General features: G+C 37.6%; 1 long non-coding RNA gene across 1 annotated transcript; it reads right to left on the bottom strand.

The window, feature by feature from the left end:
• Nucleotides 1-4,662: 4,662 nt before the first annotated feature.
• Nucleotides 4,663-10,512, bottom strand: LOC308193660. The gene is made up of 3 exons (XR_013949844.1): nucleotides 10,333-10,512; nucleotides 6,794-6,897; nucleotides 4,663-6,012 (listed from the first exon to the last, which is right to left on the bottom strand). It is a non-coding gene; the product is annotated as an uncharacterized lncRNA (long non-coding RNA).
• Between the last annotated feature and the right edge of the window lie 3,675 nt (nucleotides 10,513-14,187).

Here is a 14,187-nt window from a genome sequence, read left to right as displayed (position 1 = left end):
GCTAGCTGTGAAAAGTGTAAGAAGATTTCTGGAATTCTGTTTTTAATTATTTTGTGGGCTTTTGTGGATAAACCTAGTCAGTGGATTCGGATAAAGAATTTCATACTATGCTGTTGAAAGTCAGGTCCTTTGGGAGAAAAGTGTAGCAGTTGTTTATTAGGAAATAAAAGGTTAGAACTATTTCTGAAACCGAGTTTCATTTCACTTCACTATGTCAGATGGAAATTGGACCAAGATCTTTCTGAAATTAATGTTAGTGCACTGGCTGTCTTACTGTCTACCCATATTACAGTCAAATCCACATTTTCCAGTTCCTTTAGAGTCTGAGACAAGAGCCAAAGATAAGTTCATTTGATAGGCAGGAAGATGCATCATCCAAAGGGCAAGAATGATCATAGAACAGTCTGTGTTCCCTTCTGCTTGTCAATAGTCCAACGTGTTGTCCAAATGGACAGTCAGAAATAATTATGCACATAAATACATGTGCATAACATACAATAAGTGTGAGAACCTTTTTTTTTCTGGCAACAATCAAAGGGAATGTTTTGTTAGCAGCATTGCCCTTTTTCAGAGAAGTCTACCTTCTTTTTTCTGTTTATTTTCCACCTTCACTGGGAGTTTTGCTCCTGTGAACTTGTGGAAGGCCAAGAATATCTGTTTCTGAATTTGCTTCCATTTTAATAAGCTGTGGTTGTGCCTTGTGACATCTTCCTTGCCCTAATGCACTCCCCAATCCTAAATCATCTGCCACTCTTGCCAGGCTTTTAGTGCCAGCTGATATGGTGCCAGGGTCACATCTTCTCTTGCTGACTCAGTTGTACACACAAAATACTGTTTTCACTTAACAGTGAACTTTCAGCTTCTACATCTATGACCCACCTCAGAAGCTGATCTCTGTCTATGTCCAGAGGTGGAGGTGCTGCTAACTCCCTGAGTAAATACATGCAGTCTTTTCATTGTCCCAAACTCATCCCAAAGCTGGAATGCTCTTATAGTGATCCTACTCCTTTCTGTCTGACTGGCAGTGATTTTTGTACCAGGATGTCCTTTGTCTGTTGAAGAAGGGACAAAGACTATGTCTATACTAGAAAATTAATTATGGCCAAAGCTTGTGCTTGCGCCCTATGTTGTGATCATGCAAGCTGTTCAGCTGTTAAACACATTCTCTGACTTTGGCCCATGCTGATTAGCATTGTCTCAGACAGTGCCAAAACATAATTTTGGGCTGACACAGACTAGGGACTTTCCCAGCAAGCCGTGCAGATGAGGCCTGGTTGCTCTGTAGGCAAGATATAGTTTTTGGTCTGGTCTTGTTTAATGTACTGGCACTGGCAAAGCCCCAAGGAGACTGCCAGTGCTTTCAGATCTGCTCTCTGAAAATATCCCTTTGTCATCACACTTCTCTTCAGAGATCAGTTAGCTTCAATGATGATGCCCAGTCCCTGTGAGGAACATACTTAGTAACTGGAGATATGTGCTGAGGTGAACTTCATGGTTAATCTGTCTTGACAGAGTTCTCAGACAGATATGGTAGAGGCTTAAAAACTGGTAATCTTGGACTATGCCATGGATAAATAAAGTTATCAGCAGGTAAGGTAAATCTTATTGTAGTCTTGTCTCATTATATGGGAGAAGATGCCAGCTTTTTATACCTTTATCATCTGCAAGTTATTCAAGAAACTCCTGCCAGTCTCACTATTACTAAAGAATCCTGTTTACCAGTGAGATCAAAAATCATGTTTCTGGCCCTATAGTCACCTGCTTATGGATTTTTGGGCAATTCTTCCTGCAGTATTTGTCATAGAAAGAGTGCAACACTATCAATATTCAGTTGAAAAAGTACATGAAAGCCTTCAAAATCATAAAATCAACATAAAATTATGAGATTTAAAATCAATATTAGGATGCATATCTGTCCTGTGTGTATGTACACACTGTACATACATGCACATCAATTACATTATTGTTAGCTCTCAGAAATGTAGAAGACAGGATTTGTCTCTTCTACCGACTGGTTCCTGGTACAGAGCTTCCCGTTTCTTCACTGTCATTGGCATTCTCATTTGCTCTCTGCCAACCCAGCACTAAGTTCTCTGTGCTCCTTCAGCCTCCTAATTTTTTTCACTGTCTCTCCTTCTCAGGGCAGGGTGGTCCAAGGACAAATAAAAAGCAGGGGAAGGACTGAAGAGCAGGCTGAGCTGCTTTCATGTGAAAGAAGGGACAAGTGAGAGAATAACGTGAATCAGTTTTCAAAGTTGATATACTTTCTGTTCTTTCCTCTTTCCATCCCCTTTCTCCCTAGTAAGAATGACACTTGCTGTTCCTTCTGCTCTTCCCTTGTCTAAGATATCTTCATAATTCTCAGGAGGAAGAAAGAAAGCAATGACTGGATGTCTGCTTTTGTTTAGGAAACAGTAACATAGGAGGACATCCTCCCAGACTACACTGAAATTTGATGAAGAGCCAAGCGTCTCACATCACAAGGAGAATGGTCAGCAAGCTGCAAAATTGTGTGGTTGTAGAGGAAATGATTCACACCACAACACAAGACAAGCAGTAAATAGAGTATGAAACACCAGAGCAAGTGAAGACACAGCCTGGAATGAGGCACGTTAAAGTGAGTTGGAAGAAGAGAAAAGATTGCTGGGGAACTAGAATGGGATTTTTGTGTCTCTGTGTCCTAGTGCAGTGAACTACGGTTGCTGAATTGGAGAAGTATGTGGTATTGAGCATCATAGTAAAAAGGTAGCTAAACAAGCCTGAAATAGGTTTTCACTCTCTATCTTCGTCGCTGCTGTAGGGCAGTTCTTCCAACCTGTTCCTCCTAGCAGGGGTGACAGGGGCTCTGGCTGGAGAGCAGGCTTTGTGGTCCCCAGGTGGCCAGGAAGCCTTGTCATTTGACAGGTTCTCTCTAAAACTGATGCCCATCATTTTTGGCAGAGCCAGAGAGAAGACTACACTGCTGGGCTGAAAGAGAGTGTGACAGGGCTCCTGGACCCACCTCATTACAAGAACACTGACCACTTATACCAGGAAAATTTAATGAGATTAGATGCTTAGTTCGTTCCAAGAACATGGGGTTAATTTCTCAGGCAATCGGTGTCCCTGGACATGTCTGAGTGGAGGGAGGCAACACCAGATGAAGATACTGCATTAACAGCTGCTTACATTTTTATCCAGGCCGGATCTTGGATGAGTGTCTGGAGTGAGCTATCTGGCAGTGAGGCTCTTCAGAACGCCGATCTTGACAAGTTCTGCCACTTCTAATTTTTGTGACGGCGTCACGATAATCTTTACTATTTCCAGTAATACATTATGTAAAGGGAGGGGAAAAATTAATTATATTTTTGCTGTGAATCATTGGGATAAATTCCAAGATAAATGGAAATAAACAGATGGAAGAATTTTCTTCCCTCCTGCTCACATAAAGAAGATTTTTTGATGGCTGACGCTCTGAGAAAAATTGCACTGAAGCATTTGTCTGTTAAAAATACCAGTTCAAAGAATATGTTGATTTGTAGACACTGCTATCAACTATCATATATACTACAAAAATATTGAGAAGCTTCCATCATACTCTGATATAATAGAACTAGTGACCCATTTCAGAGTTAAAATGTTACCACAGATACTGTTTCAGGTTCTTGGCCATCCCTAGCAGATACCAATATGTTGTTTACAATCTCTTCATTTCTAGCTTTTCATTTGCAAGCTTTTTGCTTCAGCCAGAAGAATTAGACAACATTTTTAAAAACAAAGTTAAGCTTAAGTGGTTCTCCGTATTGTCAGAGGCAAGGGTCTGGATGTGTGTGCATTTGCAAGTATGTTAAAAAATTGCTCCTTGCAAGGCATTGCAAAGTACTCAGTACTTTGCAGCACCATGTATTTAATGTTTTCCTACTTTTTTTTTTTTTTTTCAAAACACAACTGGCCATCACAATGCTTTACCACATGTAAACCACAGTTTCAGTCAGCCAGGTTTTTAATTAGAGAAATAAGCACAATAAAAGGCATATAACATCTTTAGCAGAGATACTAATAATTTGATATAGGTAAAAGTAAAATTTTAGCTGCACTTGGACAAAGAACTGAAGCTATAAAATACTTCATACAGGAATAGCCCAGATGAGGTCAGGAGTTTAAAAGTAGGCTCCTGAAGTGCAGCTGCTGGTACTGTGCCTGTCCCATGCAGCCCCTGCCCTCTGCACACCCATGCACACTTGCCCCAAGTTGGTTACTTGTTTAGTTTGTATCTGTTATATCACTGTCTGCTTCTACTGGTGCATGAGGTCATTGAGGTGAAACAAGGCGTCCTTCATTGCCACACTTGTGTGGGTTACAGTACTCCCATCTCACAATAGGCACATCAGTGTAACACCATGGGGGCTATATTATTTTCTGTGTTTCAGTAATAATTCTTTCTTACATCCCCAGAAATAAGTATAATGCACCTTGGCTCATGTACGGAGCCCTGCAAAAATGTGTGGGAACATTTCACAGAACAGATGACATGTAAAGTACAGAATGGTACAAATTTGTTGTTTTACTCTATATCACAGAACTCAGATCTTTACCAAGTACAAACAAAGAAAAAGTTATTTATATGACATAAATAGCATGATATATTTTGTCCATGAAACTGTCCATTTCATTCTTGATAAACCTAACTATGCATGTGGATTCTTAACCACTGGCTGTACAAATATTCTGACTAGCTGAGTAATGCCAGATGATGTAGTTTTCCTCTTTATCGACATTCATTAGAATATATATGCAAATATGCGATTTCAGAACATATCCCTTTTTTTTTTTTTTTAAATTCACATTTGACCTCAACCATATCTTTCATGAACGGTAGCTCACCATAAAATTAAAAAGATCTTTTTTTCATTGTCAGAAATTGACAAACCAATTCATCAGTCCCTTCTAATTTTTAGGCCTAAGGACTCATAAATGCATATGCATATGAGTTTGAGTAGGGATTCCTATCCAGGACTAGTTCTGATGGATACAGAGAGCATTTCCTGCCATAAGTGTTTGTACAGGGGAAGTTGGATGGGACAGTGAGGGGAATGATCATCCTCTCCCCAAAAATTTAAAGAACTCAATTAATTTTTCCACCTTGAATCAGAACAGTGACAAAATATCCAACAGTTTAACAGACAGAAACCTTTTACTATAGAAAAGAAAGTTAAAACAAACAAGCAAACAAAAAACAAAAAACAAAAACAGTTCATTATAGAATTGTGATTTGAGACCGAACAGAAGATAGGAGATGAGCTGTTGCCAGGTTTGAACAGATATTTAAGTGGGAAGCAGTGATGATACACTGAAAGGATTTGCAGAAAAAATGAGAGATGAGAGGACTGAAGAGGGAAGGAGTCACATTAGTTATATTGGTCTTATCATTTCAATTGCAGTTTAAAACTAAGGGTGAACCATTGTGATTGCTTTGCCATATAAAACACATTCCTGGCCACTAGTAAATATTTAAGCTGTTTAATTCTTCCATGTGTTATTCTCTGAAGCACTTTAAGGGCTATTAGAGCTCTCAAATATTTATAGACAGTTTTGGAAAGCAGACAGCTATTTTGCCATATGCCCAAATGACCGTTCTTGAGTACGTTCTTTAAGAATAATGACAGCTCTTAATTTTTTAAGGATAATATAAAGGGACCCTCTTAATTTATATTCAAGTTTTGTGGGGGGGGAAAAAAAAAAAGAAAGACTAATGGGTGATTTTTAAAGTTTGGACTTTTTTTTTTTTTAATTTTTTTTAAGCACATTCTTAAGCTGTAAGGCAACTATGTGGAAAGGGAGAACAACTGGCTAACATAACACAAAAATGCAAAATACATAAGTATTTGGGAAATCTCATGTTGTTCCATAGTGATGATAAGGCATCAGAGATCTCCGCATTTGTCATGTCTTTTCTATGGCAGTAAAAGGAGATGTTCCATGGTAATCCAAGCATCTCAGTCACACTTGAAGACTACATTGGCATATGCACATCTGTAACGGACAACAGAAATGAGTCGTTTAATTTTATTTACGTTTAAATTAAAACATTTAAAAAATAATAAAAAATACACCTTCAGGAAACAGGTAAAGTTGAGCTAGAAAATTCAGACAGATTAGTAAGCAATTGCAGGAATGTTTGAGAATAAAGACCAGAAGGCATTTGTAAGGGTGTCTGGAAAGATTTCATGCACCAGATGGTATTTGGTAGGAGCACTTGCATTTAAATTTCACTTCTGCACACTACATATGTTTTTATTAGTGAAGCAAACTTTCACATACAGATCTAAAATTTAATCAAATGCAATTTTTTATGAGTTAGATTTAGGAGATTAATGTTCAAGACTAAAAAAAATATAATTGAAAAAATAATTGTTTTTCTTTTTCTTTTTTTTTTCTTTTTCTTCTTTCATCCTCATTTTCACTTCCCCCCCAGCAAATGCAATAAGACATGTGGTGCCAAGTATTTTGGTTTTTACCAGAGATCTTTAGTTGTTTTTTTTTTCTGATATGTTCTTGCTTTTACTTACATTATAAATGGAAAACTAGAACTAATTTGTCAATAAGCAGACTTAAATCCTTCTCTGTTGGTCCTCCTATTATCAAAAGGCCCTACTTTCTACCCATGATTGAAAAAGTTTTGCAGTATGACCAAAACATCAATGAACAATGAATGCCACTGAGCAGAGCTTTAGTAGAAATTTTTGCAACTCAAATGACCACATTTCATTGCATTTTCTGCTTTTCTAGTACAGGTGTATCCCAGCCTTCTTACTAGGAGTATTTGATGCAGTCTGTGGATACGGAGGAATGCTGCAGTACTGCCATCGTGTCAAGTTGTTGATGGTATAGCACCAGGTCCTCTTACCATTGGGGTTCCTGCAACAAGTTGTGTCTAAGTCCCTGCAATAGAGACATGGGCTGAAAATATGTTACTGTGTAAAGGTGTGAAGTGTTTTCCTGAGCAGTTTAATGATTTTATTTTTTTAATGGAGAGACACTGCTACAGATAAAGCATCATGCCATGTTGATGTTCAGTCATGCTAGAGACACATTACTTCAATAAACACCAGTTTTGGAAGTGGTCAACAAACCCAGTAATATACATTATTTTGCTATCCATTATATTATGAGCTTTTCATGCTTCGATTTGTCTCCTTCATGCTTTTAGACCAGGGGTAGTGCAGCAAAATACACCTGCTATAAGGCGTGTGTACTGGCAGCTGACCAGTCCTCTAAGGCTGACTCATATTCAAAATGCTGGCCAACCTCAGGTGGCTTTTGCACTGGACCAGTTATGAGGGGACATACTCTTATTTGGAGAGTGCATGAGCTCTCAGCACTCAGCAAGAAAAGCCACAGAGCTTTCCTGTCCCACGAGTTAAAGAGAAATTTCTCCTTCCCTACCATCTCTTATGTCTCATTATTATCCTAGTATTGTCTGAATGAAGTAGACAGTACTGCAAGAAGAGGGAAATGGCGATATGGAAGACAGAGAAACACCAGTTCATCAAAGAAGGCTGGAACAGCAATCGGTGTATGCTCTGTTCTTGTACCAAAATAGGATACTAGCCAAGATGGACATTAGGTGGTGTGCCACATATCGTGTGGCATTCTTCTGCTGATATCTCGTTTTCGAAACAAAAGTTTACTTCCAGGTTCATATGTCAAAAAATCATGAATGGATTTTCACAGAAATATTTTTCACTGTCCTATATGATTTATCTAAATATAATGTTGATATTAAAAACAGGTTTTCTTATCTCCCCTTCTGTATGTTCTCTCCTAATCTGCAATTCCCATGTAGTCACTAGTGGTGTCCAGTGCATTCCTTAGAAAATTTTAAGAAGCTGCATCAAATATTAAAACAGAATATTCAGGCACAACACATCTAAGTTAGCTGTAAGTAAAACTTTTTTTCAACTTCACATTGTTCTGCACATTCTTCTGCAGTATTTGCCTTATAAAATTGTTGATGTACATTTCTCCAAGCTCCCTTTTTTTATATAATTTTTTTTTGCAATGAAAGAGACAAAAAAGAGAGAATATGTAAAAAAGAACATGCCAGTTTCTGACAGCATTTGACTTTATATCCTACTTCCTATGTTGCATTATTGTTTAAATGTTATTTCTTTAATTTATATTAATGGTGACAAGCTGAACAAAGCTCAGTCTCCTGGGGACAGTATAGGTTAGTGTTGCTGGTACAGAGGTAGCAGGGAACACAACAGGCAGCAGAGCAAATGCAGAACCTTCAGCAGTACATCAAATTGTTTCTGAAGATAAATGTTAGAGCATAGCTGAGGGGTTTTCCCAATGAATATCCCGACCGTGGACCTTATTCCATTTTAGATCTCACTTGTGGTTTCCTCGCATGTCAAATCCATGTCTTTTAAATGCCTTGCTCATAGAGGAGTCACAAACATAAATATATGGAAAATTTTGAATTAGTCAAATGTGATAACAAGGAGGACCTTGGAAGTTCTTATACAGCAAGGCAGAATATTTCATTTCTCTACCACCTGCTTGCAGAATTATAAAGCAATGAGTTTATGAGCCTTCTGTGATTCTTTCCATCTCTAATCTCAAATTCCTTATGGTCATCAAAACAGTCCCAGTTCAGCTGCTCTTTAATTTTTGCTCATACAGAAATGTGTATCCTAGCTGGTTCAAGCTGAACAGAAGATAATTTGGGCAGCATACCTACTCAAGTGGCAGTGACACTTAAACTGATTCTCTAAACATCAGCAAGAAAGGAAAATGTGGCTTAAACCATCTGACAAGGACTTCAAAACAAAAATTGTAAATGGATTTCAAAACTTATGTAATATGCATCATCCTGGTTTGAAGCCCATTCTATTACAAGCCCAGGAATAGTGTTGGAAAACTGAACAGGACAGTCATAGAAATAAACTAGTCTAATTGTCTTATAGATATTTCATTTAGAAATGAACTTGGATTTATGCAAAAATATATGAGAGGAAGCTTCTCTGAGGCACTGTATCGCATTACCTGGAAGTAATAAGGATGATCAGACAAACCAACGTTTTTAATAACCCAATGTACACAAGGCACATTCCTGCTATATTTTTATCATTTTTCTGTACATTTATGTCACATGGTATTTCCGAATTACTATGAAATTGTACAAAATATATTGAAGTTTTTTACTTTATATTGAAAATGTAGCTACAGATGTAAAATTGACATATCTAATGTCTAAATGAAAACACTATCACTTTTTGATGTTACACAAACTCCGATCATGTACCGTGTTCACTGAAATGTTTACTCCAAGTGCCCAAAGCTTTTACAGATATCCTAAAAAGTAGCATAAGTTTTTTAAAAAATCAACATATTGTTTCGCTTTTTTAAAAAAATCCACTTGTATTTCTTTGAAACATAAATCCTCCAGCACTTAGGCAACTGAAATATTATACTTTAATCTATTAAGCCTATTTTGCTCCTAATTTTAAAAGCAATAAGAAAGTAACTATAAAGCTATCCAAGTATAGGAGTTTCCTTATTACTGTCCCAGCCAGCAACAATTTTCACATCAGCTCAATTGTAACCTGATTTCTCAAGCTTGGTGTACTCTGTGTTCAGCTTTCACAAAAACAGTGTCTTAGTGACATGGAACTAAAAAACAAAAAAATAGCTAGCAGGTAAGAATACACATTATATTGTACTATCTTATATTTAAATACAATGTACAGTATATAAATCTTACACCATCTAGACATAACCGCTTCAAAGTTGATTTGGGGATTCCTGAAATCCAGAGGAATGGTTGTCTTAAGCAAGACTGTGTAAATGCTGTAGTTGGAACAGATGTGTTTCACATGAAACCCAATTCAGGAATTTACACGTCTCTGAAACTCTGGGATATCTGATACTCAGCTGCAGCTTGACTTGTGTGCCATAAGCCCATCCCTAAATCAAACAGAATCTTGCAGAAACTTGTTAGCAGCACAGCAACCATTTGCAGACCTGTACCAGCTCCTACAAAAGATGTTTCTCAATGATGAGATGAGAGCTACAGATTCTTATGATTTTGTACAGATCCTTAGTGTGGAATAAATTTACTAACATTTGTGGTTTGAATGTATGTCACCATTTTTAGACGATACTCAGGCACCTTAATAAACAACCTTCATTTGTGGCAATCCTGAGCTACTGTGAGTCTGATGTTCTTACAGCACCTGTGGCAGCTGATCAGCAAATCTGAAAATTACAACCTAACTTCACAAAGTTGATTTTGAAAATACTTGGTTTTAGTCTTGTTAATTTGAATGTAAGGCAAAGAAATCTTACCAGAGCATAGAAATATGAGAGAAAGAAAGACGGCTTTGGTAATCCCCATTTTGGCCCAGCTGGCAGGGGCTGGAAGCTGTGTGTCTCAGTGCAAAATATTTTATTGATTTCCACTGGAGTTATGCATCAACAGACAAATGTGATAAAGGAAGTTAATCATTTTCTCATTTTCAATCTCCATTTTTAATCTCCAAACATTACCTGGAAGGTAGGACCTTACAAAAAATATTTACTTGTTTGTAGTGGGCACGGGGAAAGGTGAAAGCATTCTCTTCTTACTAAACATGCTGTTATTCTGAAATTTCTATGCTTCATTTGATCTAATTAAAGATGTAGATAACATTACTGAAAATCATGGCCATTATCTCTGTGTAGAATCCCGGACTCTGTGTGTTCAACCCCCGCTGTCTATGCTATAAAAGGGTTACGCACAGGATAAGGAATGAAGGACTGAAAAGGAGCTTCAGTTTACTTCCCTGCAATTGGAGTTGTACCTTACCATCACACATGCAAAATTGTCAAAGTCCGTTGTAAAACTGTGTATATTGAAAGCTTATCTCCTACACACTATTCCACCAGGAAGGTTGTTCTTAACCCTTACAACTCTGGCAAACCCATGAACCAAAGCAAGAACCAACATACTGGGAAGGAGATGGATGAGCTGTCATTTGCAAGACTGAAATCTCACAGGATTTAGAGTGAATTCTCTCTAGGTGGCATTTCTCTAATGTCTAACAGCAGTTTGTTTTGCACTGGAAACTATTTGAAAGCACCTGGCAAGGCCTAGAAGTGCACAGTCTCCCTAAAGCAGACTCTGCCTGGAGTCACAGCAGCTTGTTAGAACCAGAATTTCTCTTGTGGAAGATCTTAGCTCCACAGACAGAAAAGAAAGACTTCAGTCCAGGAAGGTAGCTGGCACCTGAAAGGCATTTATCACAGTTATAGTCATCACAGATGGGAAAAACAGCTAAGCAGAGGGAGAAAAAGCAGTACTTAAGGTTTCAGGTGACCTTTTGCTTGACAGTGTACAATTATGCAACTGTGCTTTATGCACTACCATTTTCAAGAAAGAAGGACTGAAAACACTCCAAAATGTACAAGGGTCTTGGCATTTGACCTCAGAGGTCACATTTCTTTGCCAACCAGACTCTTTATCACTTAGAGCATCTGTAGCCCCACTGTACGATGGAATAATTAACATTGACCGTGTTCAGGTACACCTGAGGACAGGAAGAGCCCTCCACATTATCTTTACAAACTGGAGGAAATACAAGACCTTTTGTTTCATCCAAGCAAAATAGTTATGAAAATATGGAGTGGAAAATAGCTAGATGTATAGCAGTTCTTCAAAAAGAGAGACCAAGTATTCCTGTTGTTCACAAGATGGAGAGGTCTTAATATCAAAACCATCCAGTTTTGACATAGTACTTCCAGTTTGACGGCGGCCAACAAGCATGGTCAATTATCTTGAAATATTACCTGTGAGGCAGGCTTGCAAGATACAGATTTCTTGTAGTGAAGAGAAACCTTGCAGTTTTGTGGTAGTAGGTAGACTCAATAGAAATCTTCAGCTGCATAAGAGTCTCTGTACTCATCATGGATAAGATTAAATCTGAGTTTGAAAGAGTCAGAATAGACATGAAGAGCAACCTGCCATGTCATAACAAGAAAGCTCTGGAATGATCATCTGAAAAAATGTCTTACGGGCAGGTTAGACAAACCTCTGGTAGGGCTGATGTAGAAAAAGTTGCTCTGTTGCAGGAGAGAAAGGTAGAACAGATAATCCTATTTTTCTCTGAAACTTTCTTTTATCATGGACCTCAGCTCTTTGTACTCCCAAAAGGGTGAAGTTCTGTCATGTGGCGCTTGGAACAAGAGTGGGACAAATCACTAGATCCAATACAGATGTCTCTGTGTCTTGGACCACTTTTCCATGTCTGGTTTTCCTGTTCCAGTTTGAAGTTTAAACTCCAAATTTTGAACCTTTGAAGAAAGTTCAAATCTTACAGAACAGGTTTCAAGAAGCTAAGTTGTATATTTTCAAGTTCTCTCATAATACAAATATCTTTTTTTACAAGCTGATTTTGCCATTTTGATGTTTTACCTCCTCTTCACTTAGAATATACCAAGTATTCTCAAATATTTCAGGTATTCAGACATTTATGGCATTACTGGATGACAGAAAAATTAAATTAGCAGAAATAAATAAGGTATGACTCTGGATTTGAGCTTTGTAAGGGACAGCCAAAATGAGATTATATTTTTTTTACTGTAATCACCAAGTTCAAATAGTGAAGCCTTGGTTTTCATCAGGGGATAAACAATGCAAAATGAAGAGGAGGATGCTGGCTTGCTGTCTGTAGCATTCTGGGTGGAACAGAATGCAGAGAATTTGAAAGCTTTTAAAGGGTGGGGACGGGAAATTTATTTCCTGTAAATGTAAACTACAGAACAACTTTTGAGTTAAAATAATAAACTAGCATGTATGCAGATAACTTATCAAAAGCATAGGAAAGGGATCCAGTGGTAAGTATTCTAATTGTATTATTGAACTGATAGAGAACAGGATGGAATTTGGAATTAAAAAGGGCTATTTAACAAGATGTAGAAATGTAGGGTGGCTGAAAGTACCTGAAGGCTTTCAACAGCCTAAATTTTGAGTTTTGCCTCAGAAAGATGTAGATACTTTTGGCTGAGTAGGAGCTGTTGTCTGCAGTAGGAAGAAGAATCCTTCAATATATGGATTCTCTGAAACTCAGAACCTCTTCCCCAGAGCACACAGTCAGGTCAAACAGCAGCATGATTTGTGGGGAATATACAGGAATACCTTATCTTATCCTGTTCCTACTAGAAAAGAAATGCAGAACAGAATTCAACTTACCTAAGTTAAGATAAAGTTAAGATATTGGGTAAATATTGATTTTTAACTAGTCTGTGACTAGTTATTCACCCTTCAGATTCTCTTTCCAACCAACTGAGAGATAGGTATTTGGAAACATTTTGTCTGACTAAACATATATGACTGCTTCGGGATGAACTGCATCATAGGAATTCTTATTTCTCTCACTGACTACAACATGAATTTAGTGTGATGAACTTAGCAGGAGACATCTACACTGGAGATCTCTGCATTTGATCAGATAAATCCACCTACAGTGTACATAGTCCCATGGAAAGAGAGCTTTCTTCACTTCTATCTGTTCTCAAGAATGCGCTGAGCAAGTGCTCCTTCCATGTCGACATGCTTCCCACTAATAGGATGGGAAAAAGAGTGAACCTCTGGGCAATTTACACAATTTTCATGCATGTGACATTTGAGGAAATTTGCCCATTTTTGCATATTAGTAATAGGTTCATATAATCAAAACAGGTTCTATTTCGACTCCTACTTTTTTAAGTTTATCACTGATCACTTTGTTCTTTACATTATTTAGTTTTTATTGTCATTTTGTTAACTGGCTAGAATTTCTTTCCTTTGCACAAATGCAAAAAAAAAATGCTAAATGGACAAATAACTAAATGACTATATTTAATTCAATATGTACATAGAATCATTGAATCATCTCTAGGTTTGAAAAGACCTTCAAGATCACCAAGTCCAACCATCAGCTTGGCCTATTGATTCCCATCACAAATGAGATCACCAAAATGCCACTCTAATCAATGGGAGTTGTCACAGACATCAGTGAGGCAAAAATATCATCCACAGCAACATGGTACAGACAGCTGAGCAGATTTCAAATTGTACCTACGTCAAGAAAAGAAACTGAATAATACTTGGTGCATTTGCAATGCTATCTCAGTATTCTCAATTCATAGCAATGTAGCTTCTTTTTATACTTCTAAGAAATCATT

The sequence above is a fragment of the Anser brachyrhynchus genome (assembly GCF_964034855.1).
Source record: "Anser brachyrhynchus genome assembly, chromosome: 3".
NCBI classification, from domain to species: Eukaryota; Metazoa; Chordata; class Aves; order Anseriformes; family Anatidae; genus Anser; species Anser brachyrhynchus.
Note: the sequence above shows the minus strand (reverse complement) of the source record. Positions and strands in the feature narration are given on the sequence as shown.